At 34.0% G+C, this 14,348-nt stretch overlaps 1 pseudogene; it reads left to right on the forward strand.

The window, feature by feature from the left end:
* Nucleotides 1-11,459: 11,459 nt before the first annotated feature.
* On the forward strand, nucleotides 11,460-13,640 carry LOC126772959 (uncharacterized; annotated as a pseudogene).
* Nucleotides 13,641-14,348: the final 708 nt, after the last annotated feature.

Here is a 14,348-nt window from a genome sequence, read left to right on the forward strand (position 1 = left end):
TCACGGCTAAGCCACCGAATTGATTTGTTTTAATTTAATATGAAGCTAGTTTGAACTCTGATGGACATAGGATAAAAGAGGTAAAATCGGATGTGAAAGTGCCAGTTCTATAATTATTAAGTTAAAAATATGCAAATGGTATGGATAATTTAGATATTTTATATTTTACACCTATGGTTTTAAATCACTTCAAACCGTCGTCGTAAATAAACTCTACCCTTTGGAAGCCGCGAAATTTAGCTATTATAACAAAAATATGGTATTCCACTCAAAAATCTGCACAATGTTAAATAATAATAATTCTAAAACAATAGTCTAATGTACTAATGCATAAAATAAGTTACATTTTTGATCTGAACTCATTTTGTATAAAATTTACGTATTCAATTTACAATCCGCTCTTTGCTATTATTTTATCAGATGACTACAATTTTTGCTGTCTATATTTATTATAAATATTCAATATGAGAATTTTAAACGAAAACATTTTTAGTACAAAGATATTAAATTTAATCATTAATTTAATTGTACATATAGGCTTCAGCTCACGTTCTTACGTCCGGTGAAGCATAGCTAATTGTTGTTTTTGTATTTTATATATATATATATATATATATATATATATATCAAATCACTACATATTATAAAAACTAAATCCCCCCCGCCGCGGCCGTCTGTTTGTCCCTCTAACCGCGATAAACTCAAAAAGTACCGAACGGATTTTCATACGGTTTTCACCAAATAGATAGAGTAATTAATGACAAAGGTTAAGGTTGGCTGGCGATGATTGTTGAAGGTGGAAAATTCATGCTAACTAGGATCTTTACTGGCATAGTAAGTAACAGCCTGTAAATGTCCCACTGCTGGGCTAAGTCCTCCTCTCCCTTTTTTAGGAGAAGGTTTGGAGCTTATTCCACCACGCTGCTCCAATGCGGGTTGGTGGAATACACATGTGACAGAATTTCGATGAAATTAGACACATGCAGGTTTCTCTTCACTATGTTTTCATTCACCGAAAAGTACGAGATGAATTATAAACAGAAATTTGGCACGTGAAAATTCAGGGTTTGAACCCACGTTCATCGGTTAAGATTCACGCGTTACCACTGGGCCATCCCCACTTTTTTTACTGGCATATGTTACGATATAAATGTGTAAAACGTTAAAAATGAAAATAATTTCTAGTTAAGAGTTGAATGGGTTGAAAGTTTTGATTGACAATAACCATGAAATTCTATTTCTGACACGAATATAAAGACAAATTCTTTATAAAAGTCGTAAATACGTCGGACTGAATATTTATAGTATTTCATATTATTTAATTTACGCTTTAAGTATCTTATTGCTCAAATTATATTAGTTATCCATTTTTATTGTTACTATTTGCAATTTATCAGCAACAACTTTACTTACGTATATTTAATTTCTTTACCAGCTTACATAAGTACAATAAATAAGTTCGTTTTATACTGCATGGTTTGTAAAATATAGGTAAATTTAATAGTATAGTCACTATCGCTCGCAGATGTGCAATCTTTTGCAATTATGATTTTTAACGGGGTGATAAAAAAATAAGCTAATTATAAACTTTTTCAACGTCAGGTATAGGTAGAAAAATATAGCGAAGAAGTGTTTGTGTCTTAAGAAATTCTAAGACAAATTTATATTGGCTAACTCATAATAGAGTAGGGTGTTATAGCCTTTTTTATTGATAAATAAAATCAGTTTCCTTTGTTCTCCTTGAACATCGTATATATTATGTGTTTATTTCATACTGACCATATATAATATATGAGTTCATATAATTTGAAAAAAAAAGAAGGAATTTAACTGGGTTTTAGTAAATGCACATTACGAGCTAGTTCGTAGTCTTTTGCCGTAAGTTGCTGTTTTATTATGCTTCCGCATAATATAGTTTATTCAAATAGGGTTGGTTTTGCAAGCACTTTTGAAGCGACATTTTACATAAATTCAAACCTACCGATCCGAAATGTAGATTCTACCGAGAGGAACCGGCAAGGTACATAGTAAATAGTTACTTTTTCATTAATCATATGCATAGATATAATAATCATATACAATTAAATGTATATATATCTTGTATATCTTATCAACTATATAACTTCTACGTAATTTTTTTATCATCTGTGTAATCTCGTTCAGAATAATATATCATGTTTATTGACATGTTTTTTCATCTTCTTTAACTTTATTCGCTAATAAATGTTAAATTATCTAAGGGATATTATTATAGAATTGAATGGCGTGCCCCAGTAAAAGAAATGTATTGTTAATATTATTATTTGTCACTGTCAATATCAAAATAATCGATTTTGTTGTGGATAAACGATATTGTTGTAACTACTTTGTACTACCGTAAGTAGGTATTCCTGCTTTTGTTTTAATTTTGAAGAGGGCCGCGTACTCTGCTGATTGTATATTATGCAAAGGATGACATCATATTTTATATCATGAAGATAAGTAGACTGTCAAATGGTTTATCTGATGGTAAATGGCCACCACTGGGCATTAGAAGTGTCACGTATCTTGAGAACATAGATGTTATGTCCTTTGTGCCTTTAGTTACACTGGCTTTCCTGTTTGGCGGTAGAGTATATTCTTTGTGGTTGGTACCTACATAGGTGGGCTTACCAAGATCTACCACCAAGCCCTACTACCAAGTAACAAATGAGAAAGTTAAATGAGTCCAAAATATCAGAGAAGCTATAACTTTAATTACAAATGGCGATAAGTATAATTGACACTAACATTTTGAGTTTCCAAGCATTTCTTTTTTTACAATGTGAAACGATACCGCCAGACTAGAGAGGGTACGAGAGTTAAGTTGCAATATTAAAAACGGTGAGGGATAACAGAGTAATTGTAAGCACTGTGCTAAGAAAATGTCGAAAAATTACTGAAGAAGACTTATTGCGATTCGCATAAAGGTAATGTTATGTAAAGGAAGAGAGCCTTATTATACAGTTATAGTATGGGGAAGCATTTGCATAATATTTTATAGTGATTTTTATGCACGGTGAAAATAGTTAACTCATATATCATAGAAAATGGGTTCTAGCTTGCAGTATATTATGCAATATATGCTTTTACGTTGGTATTAACGTTATTTTAAAGCATAATAATGCTCAAATCTACAGAAAATGACAAAGTTTTGAGAGCACGCTCGCAGGGGATAAAGTTGAACGACAAGTTAAACAAAAAATCCAATATCTACAATAGAATAAAAGTGAATTGATAGTAGAATGGAATCTTATGTCTCGAAGTGGTATTACTAACTAAATAAAAAGATATTCTCAGATAGATGAAGGCAGTTTTAAAAAATTGAGAAAGGTTAGTTACTGTCTTTCACTAGGGTTCGAATAATTTTTAATGTTCTCTATGAAAGGAAATATTTTATAATTGAGATTTTTAATGCTAACTTTTCCTTTCAGTATCGCCTAAGTTTCGTATATATGTAACAATATTAGTTTGAATCATATATTATAAGTTGTACGTTGCGTTCGTCTAACCATGTATTCAATAATACGGAAAACGGATCAGTATCTTACATCAGAGAAGCTCTTTAAAGACTCATTCGAGGCACAACTTAGTGGCAGTTTAACCCGATAAAGTATCTAAATTTACTAATCCTTTCATCGTTTCATTCTATTTATTTAATTTTTTTTTATATAGAATAGGAAGGTGGACGAGCATATGGGCCACCTGATGGTAAGTGGTCACCAAACGCCCTTAGACATTGGCATTGTAAGAAATGTCAACCATCGCTTATAGCCAATGCGCCACCAACCTTGGGAACTAAGATTTTATGTCCCTTGTGCCTGTAATTACACTGGCTCACTCACCTTTCAAACCGGAACACAACAATATCAAGTATTGCTGTTTTGTGGTAGAATATCTGATGAGTGGGTGGTACCTACCCAGACGGGGTTGCACAAAGCCCGTCTGGGTAGGTACCACCCAAGCAAGGAAACTGATTAAATAATGCTATTTTTTTACGTAAACATTTCGTTAGCACGATGGAAATAAAATACTAGTTTTATAGACTCAATATTGTAGCTTGTTTCTGAGAAACAATAAATGTCTGAACCATGTACAAAAGTACATTGTAAATTACGAGTATCTTCTCACGTGTTGCGTTTGGATAAATTGACTTGGAATTTTCTTTTGAGTGACAAGCGTGTACACGAAAAATAATTTTGATAAGCATTATTTGTTATACAAATTGACGTGAACATGAAGTTCACGTTTGTCACGGAGAAAATTAGAAGAATTTTCTAAATTTAGAGAAACTGAAAAAACTGCGAAGCGCAACTATACGTATATATGTAATATTATATACTAAAATCTTCTCCGAAACGCGTTGCATCTTATGCTATAATTTAATGTTTACTGGTTTAGTAGTTTTTTCAGTAATGCGTTAGTCGTAGGTAAAATCGACAGTATATTGATGACAGTATTTTTGAATTATTTAATTTTCGGTTAATTTAAAATAAAAGCCCTACAAATAAAATATATATATTTTAAATGGCTTCAATAATTGTTGTTAATTACTTTTCCTTGATTAATGTCTACAATCCTTTGATATATAAATTCACCTACTGAAAATAATAATTTTAACATATCTTATAGCTTAGAAACTATAAGGTAAGCTTAGAGACTCTCATTAATTACTTAAGTTCTAGTTTCCATATCATAAAACATACTTCAATATTCTATACATTTATATAGATACCAATTATTTATTTATGTAAATATATTCAAATATATGTCTACAACACAAATTGTCATACGTCTATTAAAACATTTGATTATTGATAGTAAGTAGAAATCATAAATGTAATTATCAAACGATCTTTGTACTTGTGTACATAAATATTAAAATATATATATATATATATTTAATCAAATTTACAAAATCGATTTTTACGTATATTATTATTTTCCTTCAGTATTTTTTTCGTTTCGTAAACGTGAGTTATGAACATAAGATTTATAGCTAAATCGTTTTCAAAGTAAGTTACATCTTAACAATTTTATTTGAAAAAACATTGTGTAGTAGATACTTCCATAAATTACTTTATATACCACTCGTCACGAGATCTCCTAAACTATTCACCCGATTGGCTTGAAATTTGTCACAGCTGCTCTTTCCCCAACGTAGACGCTCACTAAGAATGGATTTCACGCAAATCCTATGCAAAATACATTTTTCCTGTTATATACCCATGTGAAGTCGGGACGATTCTCTAGTTATAAACATATCTGATGATTTATGCTTACTGTCATGTATCAGTAACAGTAACAGCCTGTTATTGTCCCAATGCTGGGCTAAGGCCTCCTCTCCATTTTGAGGAGAAGGTTTGGAGCTTATTCCACCACGCTGCTCCAATGCGGGTTGGTAAAATACACATGTGGCAGAATTTCTATGAAATTAGACACATGCAGGTTTCCTCACGATGTTTTCCTTCACCGTCAAGCACGAGATGAATACTACGATTTAAGCACATGAATATTCAGTGGTGCTTGCCCGGGTTGAACCCACGATCATCGGTTAAGATTCACGCCTATTCTAACCACTAGGCCATCTCGGCTTTTTGTCATGTATCGTATGGTGTCATTATATTTATTGGTTAAATATCTATCAATACATAGAATTTGTGTTAAGTTATACTTTGATAATAAATGCTAATTTAATAGTCATAATTAAGCCCATTTTCAATGACACAATTTTAATGAGCGATTAAATTCTGTGTCAATTGTGCTTACAAATTGTATATATATACAGTACATGGTGTCATATTTAATTGCTAATTTTGCATTCATGTAGCGACCCGGTGATATTTTGCAGCTTCAGTCGCACCGAAAATCGCAGCGACAATATGCGGAAGCGTAGATACCAAAGGCTAAAAATGATTAGCTTAATATAAATATGTTCAACATGTATGTTATTTTATTGTTTCTGATCACGAATTACGTTTAGATAACCTTTGAGAGATTTGACCTGTAAACAAAGGAGAAAGAATTTAAATAATGCGTGGCGAAAGGAGACTAACAGCGTCAAAACACAACACTGGTTGTTTCAGCTGGCTTACATCGGAAATTAGGCAAATACAATAAACAATTTATTGATTATTTTATTAGCAAAGTTAATTTTATATTTTTCTAGTTATTCATAAATATAAAATAGATTTTTCCATGAATTGCACTGCTTATTTTTGTTTTCTATTGTTTACTACTGACTGTCCACGCGCCACAATTTAATTCCCGCTCTCATTTTAACTAGATGCTTTTGAAGATTGAGCACAAACGTGTCTTCTGTCCTTTAAATTAAACAAAGTTAGCCTTTTGCTACTACATGATAGATACTATGCTTATGATGGATGCTGAAGTGTTGGGCATCGTGTCCTGCATCTTATCTATGGTCTTGTTGAAAGTCTTTATATAAATTCCATTATACTAATTTTAGAAAACTTTATTTTCTCCACATTTAGGCAAAATCAAGAAATCCCATTCATATGAAACTTTCACATTATTATAGTTTACTAGATTTAGCCCGCAGCTTCATCCGCGTATGAGGGAGAAATTTCGACGGAATTTAGACAACATTTCATGATGATCGGTTAAGAAGTTAAGAGGTAACAGCGTAACATACGAACAAACTCACTTTCGCATTTATAATATTAGTACGGAGGTTTTATAATTTCAGGATAGACATAAGCTGTTAAGTAGCATTTCAGATTATATTTTATGTTTTTTTAGATGTAATTGCCTCGTTTATCTAGCAGATAGCTTGAATAGCCAGGGCTCCTTGGCAAATTGCTTCTTTCCCGTTCCCCTTTAAATAGTAACTCCTAAATTTCTTGATAGAATATAACTTACATTCAAAACTAGTGGTAGCTATACATTTAATAATCCTACAAAATGACGATTGAGGGTTGCTTGTCAACGAAAGATGTCAAAATGATAACGACCTCAGCAAAAAAAGTTTAAATGCTTAAATTACTTTAAATAAAAATACGAGTTTATTGTCCCAGTTTTAGGCCTGGGGGCACGGCCACGAAGCTTATGAGAACAAGGTATATTACAAAGCAAATAGGTAACAAAAATGGTGAACATGTTAGGTAAACAAGCTAACCCTGAGCTAGACGTTAGGACGCCACATGTAAGTTGCCAGACCAAACTAGTATTCTTAATATTAATTAAGATGACGTTGGGCGGTTGATTATTGTTAACGAGCCGTGGGCGTAAATACGGTTATAATAAATATGATATAATTATTTGTGCCAATGCTTCCCATATGTGTGATGCCTAAATTTATTACTTTTATAATGAATTTTAACTGGAATTAAATAATTTAAAAATATAAGTACATAATTATATGTATATTTATTTTATAGGCGGCATCACTCATCATTCGAAGAACAGTGTCAGTAACAACATGTGAGATAAGGAATTATACAAACAATATGGTAATGCGTGGAAGAGACTAGACCATAACAAGCCACTCGCTAATGCTAGGAGCTCATTTGAATAGTGAATTTCCTTAAGTATTATCGAGAGATCAATAAAGGGGAGTAGAATTTAAATATAAAGAACAAAAATAATTACTTTAAGATTGAAATGTACAAGTTTAATATTAAAAAAATTACTGCCTGCAGCAGGAGAACCCAGATCTTACCCCACCTTCGATCTGAGATCGTAAAGTTAGAGCTCTTACTTATCATTAACTGACATGCCACCTCAAAGCTCCTCTATGGCGATAGCCCGCTAATCACCCCTATACATCTCCTCAAGGAGTGTAGCTCTTACGTTTTCTAGTTACAACGTGCCTTTAGTAAAGAATAATAAGTGAAAATACTAAAGGAAAATAATTGAGTCTAGACCAAACAGTATATTTATTAATTTGGATTAGCCAGACGGCGTACTACTGTTAATACTCCTGAAATACATTAACAGCTAACTATATTAAGTTAACACAAGCTTACAACTTATGTTATTTAATTTGTCTATGAAAACATATCTAACCCACATATCACAAGGACACGGCAAAATTCATTCTGACGTAATTTTGCTTTATTGCATAAGTGTGTGCTCAAACACAGGTACGCATAACCTAACTCTCTTTTTGAGGCACAAAAACACTGCAAATTTCCTTTGTTGTCAACCCCGAAAAGTTTTTTGGAATTTCATGACAAGAGAACAATCACTATTTTGTACGCTTATCAGATTCGAACTCGGATCCTTAGAGCTAGCGTGTTCAGCTAGGCAGTTAAAACCAATGAATATATATTATATACAAGCGTTTTAATAATTTGCTTCACATTTATAAACTATTGCAAAAAATTGTAAAGAATATCGGGAAAAATATAAACATGCAACAGTCCACGCCAAGCGAACGACGCGAATTTAAATCCTTTTCCTCATTGATATAAAATGCCTTGGCCTAGAAACATCTTTATATTCATTTGAATAAAAAACAAACAATACAATCGCCACATCAAGATAATGTTAAATAAAGTGAAGAAAAGTATCAGCTTGCACATTAAACATTAGTTCAAGGAGGTGTTTGAACGTAAAATCTTTATTTAAAATTCATGTCTTCAAGCCACTGGGCTATCTCAGCTTAAGTTTAAAATAAGTTATTTTTTCAGTTTTAATTACACTTATCGGTTACTGAACGTAGTTACAATCTATGGCCATATTGTAACGGAACACAGTAAAGTCTAAAGATAAAACGTTGTGTAAACATTTTAATGACGTCCTCTTACTCTAAATACTTATGAACAATTTTGCTGTATGCTAAAGGAACTTTTGCAACTGTTACACCAGTTATTCACAGAACATGTAAGAGTATATATACACGGCTAGGTTTATTTTATGCAACATAAGACCTTAAGATATGTAGGCAGTATATGAATGATCAAATCTCTAATAGATCATGCAATATAGAAATTATAAAAACGATACCGAAATAATCTCATTGATTAATAGAAAAGTATATTGAATTTAAATTAATCTGTAGTCAGAGCGGAAATGCTGCTAGCATTCTTGTCATCATTCCACGCGGTCACAATTTGTAGAGTAACTATTTTTAATTTTTATTTGTATTTATTTCAGACTTTAATGTAAATAAATATATAATTTTGTTAATAAAAAAAAATAGTATTACAGTATAGTAGTAAATTATGTATTTTATGAAATATGTGTCTAAATAAGCTGCCCCACTTTTGTATTTAATAATTTAACTTACTATAACACATGGCCCAGTGGCTAAAACAAATAAATCTTATCCGACGATTAAAGGTTCAAGACCGGGCAAACACCATTGAGTTTTCGTGGGCTTAATTTTGTGTATATAACTCATATCATGCTCGACGTCGTGTGAATGACATTCTGCGAGGTCATGTGTATCCACCAAACCGCATTGAAGCAGCGTAGTGGAATAAGCTTATTAAGTAGGTAATAAGGCTTAATATGGAAGGTATCCTTTGCCAAGCAATGAGTGATTGCCTATAAAAATATATATAAAATATATTTGTTTCTGCTGACGGTGCGCTACTACAAACCTAAAAACATCTTTTAGCTTATTTGGCCATATATATTTTTCGTTGTTCTATTTTGTCAATTTATTGTTATCATTAATTAATTACCTTAATCTATAATAAAATAGAATATTATGTTTTTCTTTATATAAAATGATATTATAATGTTACGTATGTTTTTTTATTAAAAATTTGGTTAAATAAACAAATACTATGAGATCGAATTCAATTTACCATTATAATACCTAAACCAAAATTTTGCATTCGTTTAAATGTCGAGTCGAAGAATTGTCGAAATATTTCTTATTTATAAAACATTTACGATTTTTGTACTATTATAAATAAAAGTGATTTTTTGGTACTTTCTAATTTCTTGGTGGTTTTCTAGACATAATTAAAATTTTTATTCATAATGCAACACAATTATATTTTTATATTTAATTATGTTTTTTAAATTACATAATGTGCTTGATTTTATACCACATACGTCATTATTATATTATTATACTCATCATCATCATCATCTCAGCCGAATGACGTCTACTGCTGGACAAAGGCCTCCCCCAAGGATTTCCATTTTGGCCGGTCTTGCGCTGCCCGCATCCAACGGCTTTCCGTGACTCTTTTTATGTCGTCGGTCCACCTTGTCGGAGGCCTGCCCACGCTGTGTCTTCCGTTTCGTGGTCGCCACTCGAGAACCTTTCTGCCCCAGTGGCCGTCAGTTCTGCGAGCGATGTGCCCCGCCCACTACCACTTCAATTTAGCAAATTTTCGGGCTGTGCACTTTGGTTCGCCTGTGGATTTCATCATCTGATTCGATCTCGCAGAGGAACTCCAAGCATAACCTTCTCCATTTATCTTTAAGTGAACTTGAGCCTTCTTATGAGGCCCATAGTGAGCGAACACGTCTCTGATCCGTAAGTTATCACTGGCAAGACTTTCGACTTAAGACACTGCGGTTCACGATTGTACAGTAAAGCTGTAACAATTTGGGATGAGAAAATATCGTGTAGCTTTCCGAACGCTGCCCAGCCGAGTTGGATTCGACGATTGACCTCTTTCTCAAAGTTGGACCTACCTAGTTGGATAGTCTTACCTAGGTAATCATAGTTAAAATTTTATATGATCATATTTTGAAACGGACGTCTACTTTTGTATAAGAATAATTTACATGGATGACTAAATAAGTATGGCAAGAATACTACTTGCTCGTTAGATCGCTATTTCGATCCTGTAAAAATGAACCAAGGGGCTAATTTCACTAATGTAGATTTACTGGTGGTAGAGCTTTGTGCAAGTCACTGGTGGTAGAGCTTTATGAAAGCTCGTCTGAGTAAGTACCACCCACTCATCAGATATTCTACCGCAAAACAGCAGTACTTGGTATTGTTGTGTTCCGGTTTGAAGGTTGAGTGGGCCAGTGTAATTACAGGCACAAGGGACATAACATCTTAGTTCTCAAGGTTGGTGGCGCATTGGTGATGTAAGCGATGGTTAACATTTCTTACAATGCCCATGTCTATGGGCGTTGGTGACCACTTACCATCAGGTGGCCCATATGCTCGTCCGCCTCCCTATTTTATATAAGTAAAAAGAAGAATAAAAAAAAGAAGTTTATTAACGTTACTGACTCGATTCCGATCCAGCTTCGACTATTACTCATAAAAAATGGCTTCAGCTGAGTCGCAACAGGATTGGAACCGAATCAATATTATGATACCATATACAAAAGCCAAAAAATCTCAAAATCAAAGTCAAACTTAATAGTTTAATAATAATTTAACTTTAATTTAGTTAGCTTTAATAATATTTGTTAATTAAATTAAAATTATGATTTTAAATGTTTTAGACATTTTCTCCTTTCAACATTGATGGCAATGATTAATGTTATTTGGAATGATATTTAAATTGTATAAAAAGACACAGGAGTATGTTAGCTACATGGTAACAAAATCCTTTGAATTTAAATGTATTTTAAACTATTCATTAACGTGTTTCAAAGTAATCAATTATGTTGATGAAAAAAAAACTTTTTTTTTAATTTTAATTTTCGGTAGTAAAAAATAGAAAACGTGAGAAGATTTTAAGGATTACATAAGAATTGGCAAAATTTCGACAAATGAATTCAAAATAACTCAGAAATCATAAGACAACGGGCATTAGTCTGTAATAATACAGATGTAAGATTAAATTATTTAATTAATATGATAATCACAGTAGAATTTTTACAATAACAGTTGAAATTAGATGGCATGGCATTAATATATGTGCCTATTAATATTTGCTACATACCATATTAAAAAAAACATAACCCTTTCTAATATTAGAGATGTGAAAGTAAGTCTGCTTGTTATGCTTTCACGTCTTAACTACTCAGCCGATCATTATAAAGATATTCACGTTGTTAGAAATACAGAAAAGGACATAAGAGTTCCTAAACTATCCCCTCACACGCGGGCGAAGACGCAGTCATAAACTAATATTCTAATATTTATTTAGAATGTACGTCATTAGCACCATTTCTTTTAACGCTGGAATAGTGGGAGGGGGGTATGTGGGGCTCGCCGATGTCCAAAGCGCAGAGTGGTTCTAATGTTAACCCGTTCATTCAAATCTGTCCAGGCAGGTAATGTTGGTGCAGAGTTATGGTGAAAGGAAGCTCACATACATACATAAACTTTGAACACATTACACTCTTTAATTGGGCAGTCGTTTATTTGAAATGTTCATAAAATAAATTCTAAATAAAAATATACTTTAATCAAGCATTTTTGAACCAAAATTTTGTCAAAATTAAATTTAAAACTGTAACCGGTTTGATTTATCATGATAAAAAATTCAGCTCAAAATTCATTTGGAAAGTTAAAAAAAAATTAATACATTTAAAATAGCGTATCGACTGGTAACATCAATGCATTTTATCGAAGGTGCTGAAGATACATATACATGTACATTTCTTATACTAAGTTTACATAGGTATTTTGCCATGTAAATTTTATATATATAAAGCATTAGTGTCGCTTTTATAAATTATATTATTTATAATATCATTTATATGAAGTTAGGTATACATATATTTAGGTGTAACGATTGTATTTTATCGGGGAGTCTAGTAATTTCAGTTAAAACTGGAAAACCGATTCGCTGCCTTGGAAACCAACACTGACGTTGACATCAACCAAGAACTCGACCAAGTGGTGGGTATCCTTAGGGACGAGGGGACGAAATACTTTCCAGCGCAAAATACCGGCAAGGGGTCCAAACTTTCGAGAGAGTCTCTAGAGCTAATGCGAAAACGACGTGAAAACCCTGCAGTCACTTCGTCAGATCTAAATAAAAAAATATCAAAGCTAGTAAGACGCGACCTCCGAAACTCCAATACGCGCTCTATAAAAGAAGCGATTGAGCAAAATCGGAGGTTGAAAGTCTTTATTCAAAAACTAGGTCGAAGCCATCTGACGAAGCTGACCGCTTCAAAGGGAAAAGTCGTCGCCTCTAAGCTCGAGTTTCTTAGGGAAGTTCAGGACTTCTACGGTAAATTATATACATCAGAAGCGCCTCGTCCTCAACCCGACCCTGGGGATCCTAGAGCCACTTTAGCCCCCTTCACAGAAGAGTTGCCAGAAGTAAGCCAAGACGAAATCGTGATGGCTTTGGGGCAGTTTAAAAATGGAAAAGCCCCCGGGGAAGATGGAATTACTAAGGAGCTACTAAAGGCAGCTGGAAAACCTTTACTAGCGCAGCTCCAACGAATATTTAATTCTGTCATATTCTCAGGGAGAACTCCTAAGGCATAGAGCAAGGGTGTTGTCGTAATGTTCTTCAAAAAGGGAGACAAAACCTGAAACTTTGAAGAACTACAGACCTATTTCCCTCTTAAGCCATGTCTATAAGCAGTTTTCTGGGGTCATCACGAATCGTCTCGCGCGTAGACTTGACGAGTTTCAGCCCCCGGAACAGGCCAGATTTCGAAGAAGGCACGGAACCATAGAGCACATTTACTATGAGAAGGCTTTTGACACTATTGAGACCTGGTCTGTTCTGGAGTCCTTACAACGGTGCCAAATCGATTGGTGATACATCCAAGTGCTGAAAGGCCTGCATGACGCTGCTGTTATGACCGTCAAAGTACAGAATCAGCAGTCTGACCCTATCCTCTTGCATCGAGGAGTGAGACAAGGGGATGTCATTTCACCGAAATTGTTCACAAATGCATTAGAGGATATGTTCTGGACGGCGGGCGGGGCATAAACTTAAACGGCGAGTACCTTTCGCACTTGAGATTTGCAGACGATACCGTCATCGTGGCAGAAACCGTGCAAGACATGCAATATTTGCTGAGCAGCCTGGCTGATTCTTCTGCTCGAATTGGTCTCCGGATGAACTTGGAAAAAACCAAGATAATGTTCAACGAACACGTCATTCCGGAACCAATAGCTCTTAACGGAGTTCCTCTCGAAGTTGTTCAGGAGTCTGTGTACCGTGGGCAAACTTTGCAGTTGGTTCGAAACACCTTCGAGGGGGAAGCACGAAGAAGAGTACAGCTGGGCTGGGCAGCGTATAGAAAACTCGGTCAAGTCTTTTCGTCACGAATACCGCAATGCTTGAAGACAAAAGTCTTCAACGAGTGCGTCTTACCGGTTATGACCTACGGAGCCGAGACGTGGACACTGACAGTGCGTTTGGTCCACCATTTTATGGTCGCTCAGCGAGCTATGGAGAGGGCTATGCTCGGAGTTTCTCTGAAGGATCGAATCCCAAATGTGGTGATCCGACAGAGAACCA

The sequence above is a fragment of the Nymphalis io genome, chromosome 13 (genome assembly GCF_905147045.1).
Source record: "Nymphalis io chromosome 13, ilAglIoxx1.1, whole genome shotgun sequence".
Lineage (NCBI taxonomy): Eukaryota > Metazoa > Arthropoda > Insecta > Lepidoptera > Nymphalidae > Nymphalis > Nymphalis io.